This window comes from Theropithecus gelada, chromosome 9 (genome assembly GCF_003255815.1).
Source record: "Theropithecus gelada isolate Dixy chromosome 9, Tgel_1.0, whole genome shotgun sequence".
In the NCBI taxonomy this organism is placed as follows: Eukaryota; Metazoa; Chordata; class Mammalia; order Primates; family Cercopithecidae; genus Theropithecus; species Theropithecus gelada.
This window is the reverse complement of record NC_037677.1, coordinates 74,572,097-74,592,275: the sequence shown is the minus strand read 5'-3', so window position 1 is coordinate 74,592,275 and position 20,179 is coordinate 74,572,097. Positions and strand designations below refer to the sequence as shown.

The window sequence follows — 20,179 nt, the reverse complement described above, 5'->3', positions numbered from 1 at the left end:
TAAAACGTGGTATACCTGTACAACGGCATATTATACAACCACAAAAAAATGAACGAAGTAGTGATACATGCTACAGTATGAATAAACTATAAAAATATTATGCTAATGAAAGAAGTTAGTCACACAGGACCACATATCGTATAATTTCTTTTATATGGAACTCCCAGAATAGGCAAAGCAATTGAGACAGAAAGAAAATTAGTGACTGCCTACACCTTGGGGTAAGTTGGGGAAATAGGGGGTGGTGATAGCTAAGGAGAATGGGTCTTCTTTCTAGGGTAATGAAAATGTTCTAAAATTGATTGTGGTGATGACTACACAAGTCTGTAAATATACTAAAAACATTTAATTGTATGAAATATATGCAAATACCTCTAAATAAAGTGTTTTAATAATAGAAAAACTTGTTCAATGAATAAAATATTGGTCTTTGGTTTGGAAGTTGGGTGTTTGGAGTTAGCAGGAAAACTTCTACATTAAGTTTGACAATGATTTTAAGAATCTAAAGCTCCTTTCAACACAACTCAATAGTGTAGCAAGAGAGTAGTTCAATTCATCATAGATTTTTAACCCTTTTAAAAAACTGATAATTGGCATCCCATGACAATAAACTGTCTTTTTTTAAATGGCAAAGGCATTAGAAAAAGTCACCAGCTCTTTTTTCAGTAGAAATACAATATCCAAAGTTGCACAGCTGGAGCACATCAATAGACTGAACATTTTTGCTTCCCTGACAACTGTTAGCAACAATGAGTCAGACGGGAAACAGATAGCCTTGTCTTTCTGTCCAGCTGGAATACACTCATTAAATAATAGATGACAACAGAAGTAATGTTAGCAATATTTCAGTATAAATCTTAAAGTAAAACATAATTTAAAAATATGTAATGGATAAGCAATATGTATATTATAGAATAGTGTGTGGGGAGCAAATCTGTTTCCACAACAAAAATGCCAATGAAAACATGAGGTTTATCATTTGCAGCATTCTAAAGTTAGTCCATTAGCTGGATTATTACACTCAAGGTTAGCCTAGCTCGGAAGGTAATTGGCCATTTATTTGTGTCCTGACCACAGGCAATCTGCCCTTCCTAGACCGTGGGAGAGGAAGAAGCTGTGGACTGTGGCCTCAAGGGGTCTCAGTTCAGTGCCTGCTGTGGCTGCAGCTTTCCAGCCTGCTGGGAGGGATGGTGTTTCATACCCAGGGGCAGGTCAGCCTGAGGAACACTGTGTGCCCTCACCACACACACTATCCCATTGCAGCAAACCCTTGTAATGTTTACTTTATAGTTTTGTTGATATGATCTCAACACCATTTCCATGTTTTATTCTGACAGGGCCTTGCCCTGGGTTCAGTGTCTGTGTCTGTTGATTTAGACTTCCATGGTATGCAGAGATCACAAAACTCTCTTTTCTAAAGCTAAGGCTGGCTACAACACTAGGTAAACTGGCTTAAATAGCACTCTTTGTTTACATTCAAAATGGGTTTTTGAATGTCAACAAAGAAGTCCTCTTGGGTGGCAATGCTGCACATGTGGCATTATTTCTTTGTTTTCTACTCTTAGTTGTAAGGAATAAAATCTTGTCCTTGCCACAGTCACATGCAAATAATAGCAGAGAGCCTTATTAGTGATGGAAAGTTACGATTGATACACCTGGTTGAGATACATTTTGACGCAGATCAAAGTCCTCCCCGAGCACTCAGTCAGCAAGGGCAAGGCTTTCACTCTCTCTGTTCCTATAAAATGAAGGGATTAAATTAGGTGCTTTCTAAGGTCCTTGCTGCCTCTAAGGTATTTTTCCATTAACTCAGCTAGAAATGGCCTCTGTAGAACCCAATCAATTCTGTTTCTCATTAATATGCAAAATTATTATTATTATGTGAGAAATTGGCTCTTGGTTACTCATTCAAGAGAAATAATCAGAATTCATAGCAAATGGCATTTATCTTTTTGCATTTAGGATTTTGGCTTTAATTTGAGACTCCCTTCCCGAAATGCAAAATGAAAGAATTTAAAACAAGCAACAGCTAAAAGATTCCTGGCCAAGAAATTGCTTCGGCAGCATCTTGATTTCTCGAGTCATTTTTTTCGACTTTTCTCTGCAGTTGTGTTCTGGCAAATCTGATGGAATCAATATGTCCTTTATGGCCAAACTGTTTTCAGGCTTCATCTAGTCATCTGTTCTAGAAAAAGCCATTAAGTCAGTAAAAAGAAGTTGGGGAAAGTTTTACTGCAGAGAACGAGGTTTTTTTTCTCCCAATACAAAACACTGACCCAAGTGGAAAAGTGTGCATGCAGGAGCTTCAGAAATCAAAGTCAAGATCAGTCTTAACCATGAGCAGAGTTAACTGTGGCCCTGTGATATGTTGGTCTAGTGAAGACTATGACAATAAACTTTTTTCCGCCCTGACTTTCACTCAAAACCTCAGAATACAATAGGAAATATCTCCTTTAGGTCAACAAACATCCTATTTTAAAATATAAATTTTCTGGTGAGGTGTCAGAGAGGAAGATGAGCGTGCAGGTGGGGAGTTCAGGGCACAGATGGGAGTGGTGAGATTGTAATGCTGGGCTTTTGGAAAAATCCTCCAAGAACACCAAAGAGCAAGAAAGAAAATATCTCCTGAGACAAATCTCCTCACATTTTCGATTTCATTTCTTCCTCAATAATCTTCATATTTGTTTTTCATTTCAAACCATCTTATATACTTCTGGGAGAAAGGCAAAGTATGAAATTGAACTATTAACTTGGGCTTGGTACTGGCTGAAGCAAAAGGATCCTGCACTTTCTTAAAGTTGAAAGGAAAAGCCTTCACCCTTTCTTATTTGACAAGATTCTGTAGTTCCAAAAACCTTTTGAGGCCCAAACTTTGAACAGACAAATTCTGTGTTTTGTTTTGTTTTCCTAGCAGATGTGCCTCTAAACAAACCAAAACAACCCCTCTTCTCGAGTGGTGGTACCATCTTTCCAGATTCTGCCTTTAAAAAACTTAGACAGTAAGCAGAGTAGTAGGAGGCTGAGTCCTCTGATTGTGATGTAATAGGGGCACACCACACAGCTCGAGGCTGTTCTGGGCACAAAGAAGTTCCGCTTGCTCTGATTCTGCAGAGTGAGGAGGAGCGGCAGCAGCCCTGGTTTTCTCCCCTTTCAGAGACGCTTCACTCGGAGAAGTCAGTGCTCAAGCACACTAGCCAGGCAGACGGAAAACCTTGGCTGGGTTGTATCCAGCCACTGTAACCCAGGCCCATCCCCTGCAAGGTCATCATTCGCCTCAGCAAGGGGCAGCTTTGGTTCGGAGGAGAGTCAGCAACAGAAATTATAGAAATGGAGCCAATGGACAGCCGGGCCTTTGAGGGATGCTGAACTGAAGTTACCTAAGGTGCTGTAGGCTTCTAGTATGAGACCCTCAGATCTGCTGCTGGTACAGAGCCCTTGAGTGAAGACATAATTTGTGTTCTCATCAATTCACCATTTCCATGAAGCCTTCCCAGACCCCTGAAACCCATGTGGATCTCATCATAACTGCCCTCCTTCAACTTCTGGCGCTTTCAGTGTTCATCTCGCCTACTGATTCCAGTTGTTTAGTGTGGCTCACTCAAGGACCATGAGGGAAAACATCCTGAGCTAGTTTGGGGCCTGGTAAGAAAAAGTCCCACTATGCCATGGCTGAGTGGGGATGTCCACCATGAGCAGACAGGAAGCAGAGCAGTGATATTCCAGCCACATTTCCTGGCGGTGTGCCGATGACATCATCACTTACCTTATTTCCCAGTGGGGAGATGAAGTCCTTCAGCTCTAAGACCACGTATTCTGCCCTCTTGTATTCTCCCCCAGTGCCCAGCACAGTGCTAGAAACATTTATTTACTTGTTTTAAACTATCATTGCAAACTTTCAGCAATTCTAGAATCACCAGCACAGTCTGCACAGCCATTCTATTGGTTTGCTACACAATCTCTGTAATCATCTCAGAACCTTTCATATCACACATCCTTTCTCTCTCTTGCTCTCTCTCACTCCTTCTCTCACTGCATTAGTATAGATGATTGGGGTAATAAAATGCCACACATTAGAGAACACTGACATATGGCATATAATCAAGTGCTTAATTACGTGGCACACATTGCAGGAATTCAGTGATAATGAACATCAGTATGTAGGCATACCCAGTTTGTGAGTGGGTTCTCTTGTTTCACAAGTATTTATTGAGGGACTGTTCTGCGCCAAGACAGTGCTAGGCACTAGAAACAATGGCTAGCAAAACTGGTACACGGGACTCTTTCCTGCCTGTTCCTGTGACACTTACAGGCTCTTCCACTCCCAGCTGTGTATACGTATATGGGTACCCAGAGCAGGGAGCAGGCTACTGCCACCCTGAACCACTGAATGGGGACCTCAGTGCCCAGTTTCCAGCAAACCGTCTTCCACACAATAAGCAATCACTATTTCAATTTTTTTCACCATAGGTTCTGCCTATTCTACGAGTTCATATAATTGGAATCATATAGTATGCACTCCCTTGTGTATGGCTTGCTTCACTCAGAATATTGCATTTAAGATTCATCCATACTGTTGCATGCTATAGATGTTTGCTGTAGTATTGCTGAGTAGTATTTCATCACATGGATGTACCACAATTCATGATGTACCACTGCTATTCGTGAACATCTGGACTATTCCCAGCTTGGGGGCCTGCTCCCTTCTTGCCTGTCATTTTGCCTTTTTCCTGCTTATATGGGCCATCCTCCTGTATTGAAGAGACTGGTCCATAGAGACATACTGACAATGGTTGCAGCTACTTGCTGAGTGACATTAGCAAGTTGTTAGACTTCTCTGACTCTCCATTTGCTCTTCTAGGGACAATAGTGATAATACTTAGTAATACCTTAGAGTGGGAAGGAACTCAAAGAACCAGAACCTGGAACATCACAGTATTTAATATGACAGCTTTATTTTTATGACTATTATATTAGTTTTCTATGGCTGCTATAAGCAAGAACCACAAACTTGATGGCTTAAAACAACAGAAATGTATTCTCTCACAGTTCTGGAGTCTAAAACCCAAAATCAAGGTGTAGGCAGACTCATACTGCTTTTATAGGCTCTAGAGGAAAATTTGTTCCATGTGTTTCTCTGAGCTTCTGGTGTTGACAGCAAACCCTGGCATTATTTGGCTTGCAGATACATCATTCCAATCTCGACCTCTATCTTCACTTGCATCCTTCCAATGATTTTTGTCTCTGTGTCTCTACTCCTGTTGTCATGAGGACACCACTCACATTGGAATACAGGCCCACCCTCCTGCAATATGACCACATCATACCTAATTACATATACGATTACCCTATTTCCAAATAAAATTCACACTTTAATATTCCAGGAAGAGCATGAATTTGAGAACATTATCCAACTCCATACAACTACTCCCCAACTAAACTGTAAAATCATTTACTTAAAGGATTGTGTTTTATGTCATATTCTTGTACATCCCTCAGTGGTCAATAAATGTTTAAGTGAAGCAGAAATGGACAATGATGATGGATTTAAGTTGTACTTTGAGGATTGGTAAGAAGAAAAGATCGAACAGCAGAATAAAGCATAGAATGTTAGCCTCGGTTTCTGTAGGTTTCAATGTATATTTTTTGGGAAGTTTTGGAGTCAAGAAACTAATATGCCTTCATGTAGCTAATCGGAGGTTCATGTTGTTCCACCTAGGAGACTTAATAAAAAAATAAAGTTAGAAAAAGATTGAAAGTGATTTTAAGATTTTATTTCAGCTATAGTAAGACATTTCTTTAACATTTATTCTCAGATAAAACAGTGCTCTGACATTCTCCTAGGCCTGGTGAATTCCCTCTAGGAGCAGAGGCTGCTGAAATATATAAACACTGCACCACAAAAATCATCCACTTCCCAGTTCTACAGGTAAGAAGAGAAAAAAAATAAAGTTCAAATTCCCTGTTTACATGAGATAGATATTAATAGGGACCACATGTATCCTGATTTATTTTGTTCCTTCTCTGTTGTTGATGTAACTTTGCCCTCATGGCCAAATTCCATAGGATTAGGGTATGCCAAGTGTCAGAATCACAATCAGATATAAATTAGATGAAGTTTCAGTCTTATTATCAATAATATATAATTATAGACATATAAAGGATATATGAAGCCTACCTGGTTTCTTCTTATGGTCTTCAATCATTTTTTTGAATAAAAAGATATAAAGCCTCCCCAGTAGTGCTATGTCTCAAAGATTACGAAACATTTCTAGTAGAAAAAAAAAAAAATACCCCACAAAATGACCATTTTTCTCATTGGTAGTCTTCTGTGTAGTTCCGCAACCTGTTTGTAGGAATATACATTTTTCCTAAAGGACTCAACAAAAATGCTTTTATTTTGAAAGTAAGCAAAATAAACCAAAAAGCATTTACATTTTTCTGAACTCACTACAGTTCTAAAGTAGTTTCTCTTCAACCCACTAAAATAATTGCTTGAAAGTTTGCCTAACTATCCAAACCAATTCCCACATGTCATAAGAGAAAACAGTGAAGCCAACTATATAGTTAAGCAAAAAAGGTCACCTGCTTACATAGTGAAGGTATAGAACAAAAAAGCAAAGGAGCTCCTGGCATGTCAAATATGATCCATGCATGCTCTTCCACTTTTACTAAATTTTATCAATTATAATCTAGTTTGATTTAATCCCCAAAGAGTTAGATTAAAATTCAAACTCTTGCTGAGAGAGATAACTAAGAAAAAAAATAAATCAAATTAAATCCCACATGTCTAGGTATATTTATAATATCAGATGATGCCTTGGTAGGGACCTGAGGGATGAGACCTTGTGCAAACACATTTTTACAAGTATGAGAACCACATTTGTGATACTCCTTATGGTTCAGAGAGTATCTCCTTATTTTTCCCATAATATCTTTATAAGAATCTAACAGAGGTTTTTCGTAAATTGACATTAAATTCACGAAACATAGAATTAAGGACTTAAAAACGTAAGTGGCATTTAGTACATTCACAATGTGGTGAAATCACTACCTCTATCTAGTTCCAAAACATTTTCATCATTCCAAAATAAAACCTCATACCCATAAAGCTGGTACTCCCCATTTCCCCTTCCCCTCACCCCCAGACAACCACCAATCTGCTATCTCTATGAATTTACCTCTTCTTACTGTGTCACATCTATAGCCATTACATTATGAATGACACAAAACATTAAGAATATATTTTCTCAATATTCAAATATTATTCTCTGATTCAGCAAAGAAATCATTGACAAATGGAATAAGTAAAGTTCCAATACATGACATTATATTTAGTTTAAAGAATTTGTATGCATATGAGAAATAGGCTAACAGTTGGCCAAATATAATACTTAATGACAATAAATGTATTGTGAAAAGAATTAGAGCATTGGATGCAACTTCATTTGTCAGATCATTGTTGAATTACAACATTTGGCTAAGGATACAAGAATTACACAAAAATCAACAAAAAATTCTGGCAGAATCAGTTAGCTATGTGGAATTCACAATGAAGAGTATTTTTATTAGTTTTTAAATGTGGCTACAAATTCTGAACAATAAAATTATAATAATTTGTGTATGTACATATGCATATTTTAGGAAAACTGGTTATTAGACATTTTCCAGTATAGCAATACCCTCAAGCATTAATGACTTGAGTCTTTCAAAAGAGAAGAATAATAATACTGATTGCATAAGGTTAGCATGAGTTTCTCCTAGTGCAATTTCTGGCAAAGAGTAAGTGCAGTAAATGTTAGCTGTTGTTATTTACAGAGAGCCAAACTGAAGTTCATTGGAGTTAAGTAATCAGCCAAAGGTAGTTTAGTTTGTAAAATTATACACTATATTATAAGCTTTTTGAAGACATGGACTTTGTCTCATTCAACCGGAAGACATTCCCAGCACCTTGAGAAAAATTCACATATTTGATACTCCAGTGTGCTACAGAAAATTATTTTGAGGACTCTAATCCAGAAGAAAGAGCACTAGATTTATTGTTGGGAAGACTGGGCTTGGGTGTCACCATTGCCACTAATTCAACAGAGAATTTTCACAAGTCATTTATTGATCATCTCAAACCCTTCACACTTGTGTTCAACTTTGATCCCCCTAAAATTTTACTAACACTGAGTATTTATACTGTTACAGCAGTATCAGTCAGACTCAATCGCAAGCTTCGCAGGTCATGTAATGCTATTTAATATCAAGTATAACATATTGAAAGTCAAGGATAAGAGTTACAGGATTAAGATGATGCCAGTAAAAAATTAAGTATTTGTAACAACAAGCAAGAACTTTGCAATGTGACTGTGTAAGAGAGTGCAGTCAGGGTAGAACTGGTTCTACTCTAATAATGACAGCACTAAAAGAGTATTTAAATATCACAATAAAGTTGGATGCTTTCTGTGTCAATGTGAGGCTACACTGTATTATAAGTATTGCAATTAAAATATTATACATACATATATTATACATATATGACAATTATAATTATTGTAATTATTCTAAGTAATTATATATAATATATTTGATTATATACAATTATGTGTGATATATTTAATTATATAATAAATATATTATAAACTATATAAGTAAAATTATTATTGTTATTAATTTCCATGCTAGTTGATCTCAGTAAAGCTTCTGGCATAAATGCCAGTATTGAAAACTGTGCTGTGAACACACAGAAGTGAGGACACCTATGACAGTCCACGTTCTTCTAGTGTGCTTTTCACTTTGGAAGCAGTTTTGATGTCTTGCTATCCAGTTGTCTTTCTTCTATGGGTATGTTTGGTTCATCCTGGTATTCACAAGGAAGGTTATATCTTCCAGCTGAGGGTTCCTCTGGGATGGTAGAGGCCTAGAGGTAGCAGAGACTGATCAGTTTCCCAACAGGCTTCTACCTCCGCTTCCATCCTTTTCAACCATATGAAATTGATAATATTTGACTGCTTCTAACCTTCATAGAGTTCAACTTTAAATTTTCACTTTGTTCTCAAGGAAACTTCTGGAGACACTTGGGTTTTGCTATTTGGACTTCTTTCTATTTGCAGTGTTCTGCTTCATTTGTAACTTGAAAAAGACAGTTCCTAATATGTGAATCAGGGTTTAAGGATATGCTTTCTAAATGAAAAGAATTCCTTTCTCATACTCAAGCACTAGCTAAAATCACTCTAAACAAACATAAGATAGCTATTTGATACATAAAGGAGAGACTGGAGTGACAAATATCAGTAACCTCTTAATGGTAAATAATTTGAAGAAAGAGCACAAACCACCAGATAATGAATATCTGTTCAGTCATGACTAAATTTTACTTTATCCATTAAAAGTTTTAAATTATTCAATTTAACCAATAAAAATAGGCTCACACAATTCAAATAAATGCCACATGGGCTGTAGATATACAACATACATACAACAAATAGCAAATGTATTTTCTAGGTCTGCCCACTGGGAGAGCCTAGAAACAGCAACACTCCAATAGTAATGAACTCATAAGTGCCCAGATCTTGGTTTCTAAATTTCATTCTCCAATAAAAAGAACTAGAGATCCTTGGAGGAGTATGTAATAGTTAATTTCAGGGCTGTATCAGGGAAAATATAAAAATAAGCATGGTTCATTTTGTGATATCAGAAAGTAAAGAAGTGTTCGAAAACATGATGAAGATGGCCAGGCACGGTGGCTCACGCCTGCAATCCCAGCACTTTGGGAGGCCGAGGGGGGCGGATAACAAGGTCAAGAGATCGAGACCATCTGGTCAACATGGCAAATCCCCGTCTCTACTAAAAACACAAAAATTAGCCAGGGGTGGTGGCGCATGCCTGTAGTCTCAGCTACTCAAGAGGCTGAGGCAGGAGAATCGCTTGAACCCAGGAGGTGGAGGTTGCAGTGAGCTGAGATCGCGCCACTGTACTCCAGCCTGGGCGACAGTGCAAGACTGTCAAAAAAAAAAAAAAAAAAAAAAAAAACAATGATGAAGACGTGATAAAAGGCACAGGAGCCAACCCAAAAGTGCTCCCAATAGCCAAAGTTTGAATAGTTTGGAAAAAAAAAAAAGAATGATAGTTTGGAATTAGAATAAAAAGAATAATGTAAATATTTATGAGTCCATACTGATATTAATTTTTTAATGAATAAAGAAATAAATGGGAAAAGGAAGAACCACTGTTTCTTACAGAAAAATTCCAATTATTACATGTAGAAAGTATGAAGAAAATAGTATGTCATCATTAGAGTACCACAACAATAATCCACCGACAGCAACAAAAATTCATGGGCAAAGATTTAAAAAGAAATGGAGTATTTTCATAGTCACAATGTATCTTCTCCAAAATAAATACTTATTAGTTGCAAGGAAAAAACAATAACCACACAGTGGAGACAGGAGCAAACACCACCTAACCAAACAATCAAGATTAGCATCACTAGTAACAAAACTTATTGATGTCATACACCCTCTTAGGATGTGATGCACTAAAAAGGGAACATTGCCTTTCTGGTATCCTTCCCAAAACGCAAAACCTCAGTCTAATCATGGAACATATTAGACAAGCCCAAATTGAGAAATGTTCTACAAAACATCTGACCTGAATTCTTTACAGTTATCAAGATCATAAAAGACCAGGAAAAACCGAGAAACTGTCACAGATTGCAGAAGAGACAATTAAAAGCAATGTGGGATCAAGTTTCTGGAACAGGAAAATAAGAATGTTAGTAAAAATAAAAAATTTTTTTAAAAAAAGGATGAGATCTGAATAAAGTCTAAATTATATTAATAGGATTATATCAATGTTAATTCCTTAGTTTTCATAATTGTTATGTGGTTATACAATATGTTAACAATAGAGAAGGCTGGGTGAAAGGCATATAAGAAATATACTGAATTTACAAATTTTCTATAAGTCTAAAATTAAGTCAAAATAGGAGAAATGCAATTTAAAAGAAAATATAATACAGCGGAACAAATTCTATAAAGATGTCCCCATATTTGCATTCTAGTCTGAGTAGTATCATTACTTTATTCTGTACCTTTTGGCAAATCTGTTCCCTCTCCTGGGCCTCAGTTTCTTTTTTAAAATAAGGGGAAGAGACCAGATAGTCTTTAAGGTTCTACAATTAATTCAAAGAGTCTTGTTCATTGTCTTAGAGTATGAGAATGCTGTCTATGCTCTACTCACCAGGCTAATGATTTCAATTGGTTCTCTTTACAAAGAAATAAATGCTTATTATAGAAAATTTGGAATATTCAGAAAATCACATCACATGTTAGAATATATTCTTCCAATCCTTTATTAATGTATACATATATGTGTGATGTGATTTTTATGAAAACAGCATCATAAAAATAGTATCATATAATACACAATATTTTCTTTCTCCTTTAAACTCTTCCCCTGCTTCACTGAGATATAATTAGCATATAATAAACTATATATATTTACTATACATGTTTTGACGATTCTTGACATATATGCACACCAGCAAAACCACAATCAATGTAATGAGCATACTTATCACCCTGAAAAGTTTTCTTATATCTCTTTGTAATCCCTTCCTACACCCCTCAATGTCTCTCTTTCCTCTCCACTTTTTTCTTAAGCAACCACTGATCTGCTATTACTCTCGATTCATCTGCGTTTTCCAAAAATTACATAAATGGAATTATAAACTATATACTTGTTTTGTTTGGCTTTCTGTAATCCCCTAATGGGTTATTCTTGCCAGCTGCACAGACAAAACCAATTCACTGAGATCATGGTATTGCAGTAAAGAAACAGTTTAATTAATGCAGAGCTAGCCATGCAAAAGGACTGGAGTTATTATTCAAATTGGTCTCCCCAAGAACTCAGAGATTAGTGTTTTTATAAATGATTTGATGGGCAGGGGCCTAGGGAATGAGTGCTTCTGATTGGTTGAGGATGAAATCACAGGAGTGTAGAAAATAGTCCTTGTGCACTGAATCCATCTCTCAGTGAGGTCCACAGTACCAGTTGAGTCATGAGTCCCAGGACCAGATGGAGTCAGTCAGTTGCCAGAATGCAAAAGTCTAAAAAACATCTCAAAAGATCAATCTTAGATTCTACAATAGTGATGTTATATATAGGAGCAATAAGGGAAGTAACAAATCTTGTGACCTCTGACCACATGACCTGAGTAGCAAGGGATTATAGAAAATCAAGCTAGGGGACAATAACTGGTTATCATTCAAGTACACCTGCATTTCAGAAGAATTTAGGTGCCTCCCATAACTCTAATTTTGTGAACTTTCATTAGTATTACAAAGGTGGTTTCAGTCCCTGAGCAAGAAGGTTCATTTTAGGGAGGGACCTATTATTATCCTTGCTTCAAAGTTTAACTGTAAACTAAATTATTCCAGTGCTTAGCTTGGTCTATCCTCAGGGGTGAGCAAAGACAGCCAGCCTGTGAAGCTAGAAGCAAGATGGAGTCAGCCATGCTAGACTTCTCTCACTGTCATAATCTGCAAAGATAGTTTCATTTCTTCTCTCAGCATAATTATTTTGAGATTCATCCATATTCTTATGTGTATCAAGAGTTCATCCCTTGTTACAGCTGAGCAATATTCCACTGTGTAGCTGTAGCACAAGTTGCCTACCCACTCACCTGTTGATGGACCACTTGGGTTGTTTTCAGTTTGGGACTATTACGTAGTGAATCACTATGAATATTTATGCAGTTTTTGTTTGGACATATGTTTTTTTTTCTCTTGGATAAGTACCTAAGAGTGGAATGACTGGAGTGTATGGTAAGTGTATGCTTAACTTTTAAATAGTTTTCTAAAGCAATAACAACACTTCACATTCCCACCAGCAGTGTATGAGACTTCCAGTTACTTCACAGACTCAAGACAAAATTGGTATAGTCAGTTGCTTTCATTTCAGCCACTTTTTAACACTTTAACAAACCTTTAATTCCAAAAGAAAGTAATCTATAATGGTCAGTAATGTGCAACATACTTTCATGTTTCTTTCATAGGTATCTATGTAATACAAGTTTACTTGTATATTTGCAATATACAATAACCTATCTTAGATATGAGTCCTAACAGGATGAAAATATTTTCTTGCAACTATTACTTTATGCCTATGGAGGGTCTGAACTTGTAATGTCCTCCTGTCTTACATCCAAGTTAATGACAGTGCCCTCTCAAAGTTTTTCAGAAATTATTAATGACCTAATTTCATTTAAAAAATTATTTCAGCAAATATGAAAATAGAAAATCCTGTTATTTTTTATCCATTCATAATATGAGAAAAAAAGACATGATACATTCCTCTATAGAAAAAGTGGGTTTAGAGAACAGTTCTGATAGTATTTCACATGATAAAGTATCAGAAAGTCTAATAAGCAGCTCCCATGACCGGGCGCGGTGGTTCACGCCTGTAATCCCAGCACTTTGGGAGGCGGAGGCGGGCGGATCAGGAGGTCAGGAGATCGAGAACATCCTGGCTAACACGGTGAAACCCCGTCTCTACTAAAAATACAAAAAAATTAGCCCGGCGTGGTGGCAGGCGCCTGTAGTCCTAGCTACTCAGGAGGCTGAGGCAGGAGAATGGCATGAACCCGGGAGGCGGAGCTTGTAGTGAGCCAAGATCGCGCCACTGCACTCCAGCCTGGGCAACAGAGACTCCGTCTCAAAAAAAAAAAAAAAAAAAAAAAAAAAATCTAATAAGCAGCCCCCTTGCTCAGGGGGATAAAATGATTTCAATGTATTTCTCTCCGAATAGCTTAGTAACTCCAAGTGATTTTCAAATTGGGGGGCAGATTACCGGCATTGAGTTCATAAAATTTAGATCTATCTTGAATAGGGACATTATAGAAACCAAGAACATCTCTAATCCTGCACAACTGGTGGATTCTGGAGTTAGGGACTACATGACCCAAGTCATCAGCTAAATGTGCCAAGAGACTGAACTGTGAGCAACCATCTTCCAGGGGAATGTCTCACCAATTACTAGGAAGAAATGAGCCAAAAACTTCTTTAACATGATTCCAAACGACTCTGGAGACCTTCAGGTGGTGTATATGTTTGGCTTTGTAAGGGTGGACACACCGGGATAAGTTCTTTTTTCACCTCTTTTACTGTCTCAGCAACCACTGGCTCTTTCTGTTTTCTGGATCGAGACCAAAATTCTCTTCAGGTGCCCCTGAGACTGTCCACATAAAGACTCTTCTGATAATGCCGGACACAGACTGCGCCACCATCTTCAATGAGATCCATTTCGGCCATTCTAATATGAGAGTGTAGGGGTATCTCACTGTGGATTTAATTTGCAATTCCCTAAAGTCTAAAGTTAGTAAGCCTCTTTACATGTGCTTATTTGCCATCCTTATATCTTCTTTGGTGAAGATGTTTAAATCACCATTTTTAATTGGGTTGTCCCTCTTTTTATTATTGAGTTGTAAGATATCTTCATATATTCTAGGTGAATGTCCTTTGTTTGATATATGTTTTACAAACATGTTTTCCCAATCTGTGGCTCATCTTTTCATTTTTTTTTAACAGTTGTTATAATTAGAGTTCATGCTTTGTATAATACTTAAAATTTTGCAAATCTCTGGTCACTAAGATTTTCTCACCTATGTTTTTCTCCAGAAGTTTGGCAGTTTTAGATTTGACAATGGGTTTATAATCCATTTGGAGTTGATTTTTATATATGATATGAGGTAGAGATCAACATTCTGTTGGTTTTTTTTTTTTTTTGGTTTTATTTTGTTGTAGTTTTTGCATATGAATATCTATTGCAGAGACATTTCTTGAAAAGATCATCGTTTCCTAATTTGCTTGTCATAGCATCATTACCAAAAATAGGTTTCTATGTACTGATCATTTCTGGATTCTCTGTTTTGCTTCATTGATCTTTTGTTTATCTTTACACCAGTAACACATTGTTTTGATTACTGTAACTACCTATAATAGTAAGCCTTGAAATCAGGTAGTGATAGCCATTCAACTTTGTTCCTATTTTTTAAATTTGATTTGACTATTCAAAGTCCCGTGAATTTTCATATATATTTTAAAATCAATCTGTCAATGTCTCCAAAAAAAATCCTTCTGGAATTGCAATTTGAGTGTGTTGAACCTACAGATTACTTAAGAGAATGTTGTTTTAACAATATTATGTTTTGACTCATGAACATGATATATATTCCCCATTCAACTAAGATCTTCTTTAATTGATCTCAGCAATGCTTTATAGTTTTTAGTGTGCAGGTCTTTCACATCTATTGTCAAATTTATTCCTAAGTATTTCCTGTGTTTTGATACTACTATAAATGATATTTTGATTTGCAATTGCTAATTCTTAGTACGTAGAACCATAACTAATTTATGTATATTGACCTTGTGTCCAGCAACCTTAATGAACTCATTTATTATAGCAGCTCTTTTGTAGATCCTGTAGAATTTCTAAATAGATAATCATGTTGTCTCCAAGTATAAGGTAATTTTACTTCTTCTTTTCCTGTGTGTTTGCTTTCAATTTCTTTAATTTCCAACCTGCTTTGCTCTCACTGTCTGAATTGATAAAAAAGTGTGTGAGGTATCATGGGTCAAATAGACATTGCTCAAAGTAGTTACACTTAAATCATTTTACTGGAAGCCACCCAGAGTCTCAAGTACAGAAGGAAACCACAGCAGCAACAGGATATGAAGTGGATGGCCTGGAGCAGGAGCTGGGAGCAGGGAAATTGAGGGTGATTGAACTAAAGCCAGATCTCCAAATGCCAAGGAACCAGCCCCGGGGAGGCTTCCCCCTTGGAGCCTCTACCCCCATGACGTCGAAAATTTAGACACTCGACATCCAGTGAGCATCAGTGATCAGGCAGTCAGTGTTGGACAGGGAAGTATCAACAACTAACAGAGAGAACAACAAAACCAGTCAGTTAAATAAGGAACTCTTGTCCTCTTCCTCCCTCGTCTCTGTTCCAACACAATGAAGGGTTTGAGCCCAGAAGAAGGGAGTAGGAAGGGTTAACTGAGTTCATTTTCACCCCCGATGTGAGGGAGAGAAATGTAGAATAAAAGATCACATCATGCATCCTCTACCCTGACACACACATATACACTGCCGTCCCTGGAGCCACAAGCCTTTCCTATGATAGAGAGAAATTTTTAAATCAGATATGAGATTAGAATTTCAAAAAGATCAGATTTCCAATAATCAAAGTACCCAGGAAATTGTAAAATTTTCCTAAGATGTCATTAAGGGATCTGCTATCCAGCATGAAATGGAGGTTCAACATAGGTCAACATAGGTCAATGGGGGGCTGTGACAATTGAAAAATAACAATTCAATGTTGTACTCCAACCAGTTAAAAGGTTAATAATCCAGATGTACCTGACTTAAAGATGTATCTCTATTAAATTAGTTGACTCAGTATAAATAATGAATTTATCTGGACAAAACTTGTTAAAAAGACTTTCCTGTTTGATGCTAGAACAACCTTTGCCAAAGTGGCAGACCCTGATATGGTTTGGCTGTGTCCCCACCCAAATCTCATCTGAAATTGTCACTCCCACAATCCCCACATGTCATGGGAGGAACCTGGTGGAAGATGATTGAATTATGGGGGCGGGTCTTTCCTGTGCTGTTCTCATGATAGTGAATGAGTCTCATGCGATCTAATGGTTTTAAAAATGGGAATTTCCCAGCACAAGCTCTCTTTTGTCTGCCACCATGTGAGATGTGCCTTTCACCTTTCATCATAATTGTGAGGCCTCCCCAGCCATGTGGAACTGTAAGTCCAGCAAGCCTCTTTCTTTTGTAAATTGCCCAGTCTAGGGTATATCTTCATCAGCAGTGTGAAAACAGACTAATACAGACCCCATGCCCTGGGACCCTTTGAACAGGGCTGGAGGAAGCAGCTGCAAGCTTTCAAAGCAAGTAGTCTTACAGAATGAGAGGATTTAGGTAAAATGCATTTGTTGGGCCTCTATCCCCTTAGCAGTAAAGAGAAAAAGATTGTAGTGTATTCTCTCTGATCATCTTAGTTCTACTTTCTTTGCTTTTATAAAATGGCCAGTTAATATTTTCCTCCTGCTTTTACATGTTTGGGATTTATCTCAGAAAGAATCATCCATTCCTCAAATACACCATGCCTATGCATGCCTATGAACCTCAGCACATGTTTCTCCCTTGCTTCTTTCCCACTTGCCACCTGGAAAACACTCCCTCATCCTTCAAGCTCAGCTTCTGTGAATCTTTCTCACCCCCTCCCCATGTGAGAATGTCTGCTGCCCTTCTCCGATTCTCACAGCACTCAGTTTATTCCTCCATGCAAAGAGTTTTTTTAAAAGATATTGAGTCATATCTGCTGTCTTCTCTTTAATCCATCCCTCCTTTCAATAGAAAACTCAGCTTCTGACCAGTTTACAAGCGATTCTCCATGATATAAACTTTAGGTAATGGAAGAACAAAAATGGTGAAAGCAATCAGAGAGGCTATGCTGATCTATACAGTAGAGAGATAACCTGAGAGGGAACTGGAGAGCATCAAAGAATCCTGCATGAGCCAACTTTGAGGGAGAATTTGGGGGAGTTTTCAATGAAAGAGGAAAGAGCTTTCAACAAATGGTGCTGGAATAGTTAGATATTTCTATGCCAAAAGGGTACCTCTGTACCATAGCAACTTTGCAGATGTGAGGCATGCAAGTAGGAGACGAAGTAGATGTTTTGTTACATTGTATAAATGAGACTGCTTTTAGCATTCTTTTTTTTTTTTAATTTTTGTGGGTACATAGTAGGTGTATATATTTATGGGTTACACTGGAAATCTTTTGATAGAGGCATATAATTCATAATAATCACATCAGAGTAAATGTAGTATCCATCATCTCAAGCATTTATCTTTGTGTTACAAACAGTCCAATTATACATTTAGTTATTTTAAAATGTACAATTAAATTATTTTTTACTACAATGCCCCTGTTGTGCTTTGGCATTCTTAAAGAACCTTCCATAGAGTTGAAATTGCTTTTCAGTCATTCTACACTTAAACTATTGTGCCTTTGAACATGACGGTGTAGTAAGGTTGGGGCTATATTCTGGTGACATCTGTCTTGTAAATCTTAGCAACTTGAAATTTTTACTTTCATGTCTGTTCCTTTCTTTTAACCCTCCACTCCCACTCCACACTCTCCTTGAGAGCAAGGACTTTGTCTTATTTATTTATTTCCCCTTCCCTAAGACTAGAATCTGATGACAGCAGTGAATGAATGATTCCCCTAGAAAATGAGACTTTTTCTGGAACTCTACATACAGCCCACAATGGGTTCTAGAGGAATTGCCTGGGAACTCACCAAATGGATACACAGGGGAATGTGATATTGTTCAGAGGCTTGTCCTTTCCAAATCTCAAGTTGAAAGGTGACCCCCTAGCGGGAGGTGTTTGGGTCATGGGATTCCTCATGAATGGCTTGGTACCATCCTTGTGGTAAAGAGTGAGTTTTCACTCTGTTAGTTCATGTGAGAGCTGGTTGTTTAACGAGCCTGGCTCTCACCATGTGACACAGCTGCTCCCCTTCGCCTTCAGCCATGATTGTAGGCTTCCTGAGGCCTCACCAGAAGCAGACAGTGGTACCATGCTCCTTGTATAGTCTGTAGAAGCATGAGCCAAAACAAACTTCTTTTCTTTATAAATTACCCACCTCAGGTATTCCTTTCTGGCAATGCAAAATGAACTACCACAGAAGGCTTAAGGGCTCTGAGGTCAAACAGGTCTGGATTCCAATCCCATTTCTGCCACTTAGGAGTTGTGGGACTTCTAACTCTTTAAGTCTCTCTAGAGTTCCCTCAACTATAAAATGGTGGCAATCATTGTACCTGCAACATAGAGTTGTTATGAGAATTAAATACATTAACATATGTTAAATGCTAAGTACAATGCCTGACACGTGCAAGCATGTATAGTATAGAGAAAGGTGTATAAAGACATACTATATCTATATATATTCAAATATATACAGACGTACTCAGCTTCTGTTCTCAACTCTCCCTTTAAAATGCCCTTAGCTTTTAGATATGTATATATTAAATCTGGTATTTAATATATTATGTAAATATATATTAATATACACAGACATATTTTATTTCTATAAAGAAAGAAACATATCAACAATAACACTATCACAATTATTTATAAGTATGTTTAACTGACTGAAAGAGAACATTAGGCACACAAAACCTGAATGTATAAATCACTTTAAACCATTAATGTAACTCATTTTGCATCATACACATATCTGTCAGGCAAAGGTTAATAGAGAGTTTATGAAATTTGGAATGCAATTAAGTCTCACAGGAATCTCAGCTGGAGGCCATGCCAGTTTCTATGGCAACCAGAGGGCTCAGGCAAGAAGTGGGGGAGGGGGAATTAATTTAAAGGCAAGATAAGCACATAAATATAGCTCTTGCCTACCTTTTCTTCCAAGCTCCAATAAACAATCCTTGCCGCCTTTAAATTATTATGCATAGTCAAGTGTAAGATTGGTTTTTCATTTCCTAGAATTAAATACATTTTCCCAAATGTTTAAAGGTGATTTCAGTTTTTTAAAATGTATCACTTCTCTGACTATCCAGTTTATAAGTGTGTCAGGTGGTCTCAAATTCCTTGGGGGTAAAAAGGAGAGAAGATAAAAAGAACAGAACAAGATGTTGAAGATGATTAGGGGATACTGTGAATAACCTCAACACCAGCTAATGAGGCTTTACTTAGGATCTCAGAAGTGCAATCAGACCAAAGGGAGAAAATATGGCCACAAACAAAATTGGTTTTCCTGTCACGAATTTTATAACATCACTGAATTGAAGGAGACTTTAGCAACCACCAAGTCAAAAGATTTAATCTTATCACCACAAACACTTAGCTTAAGTAGTTAACTAAGCACAAGTATGGCTGGAATTCAGGAATCTCGACTCCTAACTGCAGCTTGCTTTGTGTTCCATACTATACTTTCTTCTTCTTCACTTCTTTCTTGTATGTAGAGTTCAGGAACATTGTTAACATTTTCCATCACAAGTAGTTTCCAACTGTTGAATTTCCTGATCTCCAGATTATTGCATATGATCTGATTTGTTTTTTAAAACCAGATGAATCTTATTTTGGTATACTCCAC

General features: G+C 37.2%; 1 pseudogene; it reads right to left on the bottom strand.

Moving 5' to 3' along the window:
* Positions 1 to 13,792: 13,792 nt before the first annotated feature.
* Positions 13,793 to 14,269, bottom strand: LOC112630964 (annotated as a pseudogene).
* Between the last annotated feature and the right edge of the window lie 5,910 nt (positions 14,270 to 20,179).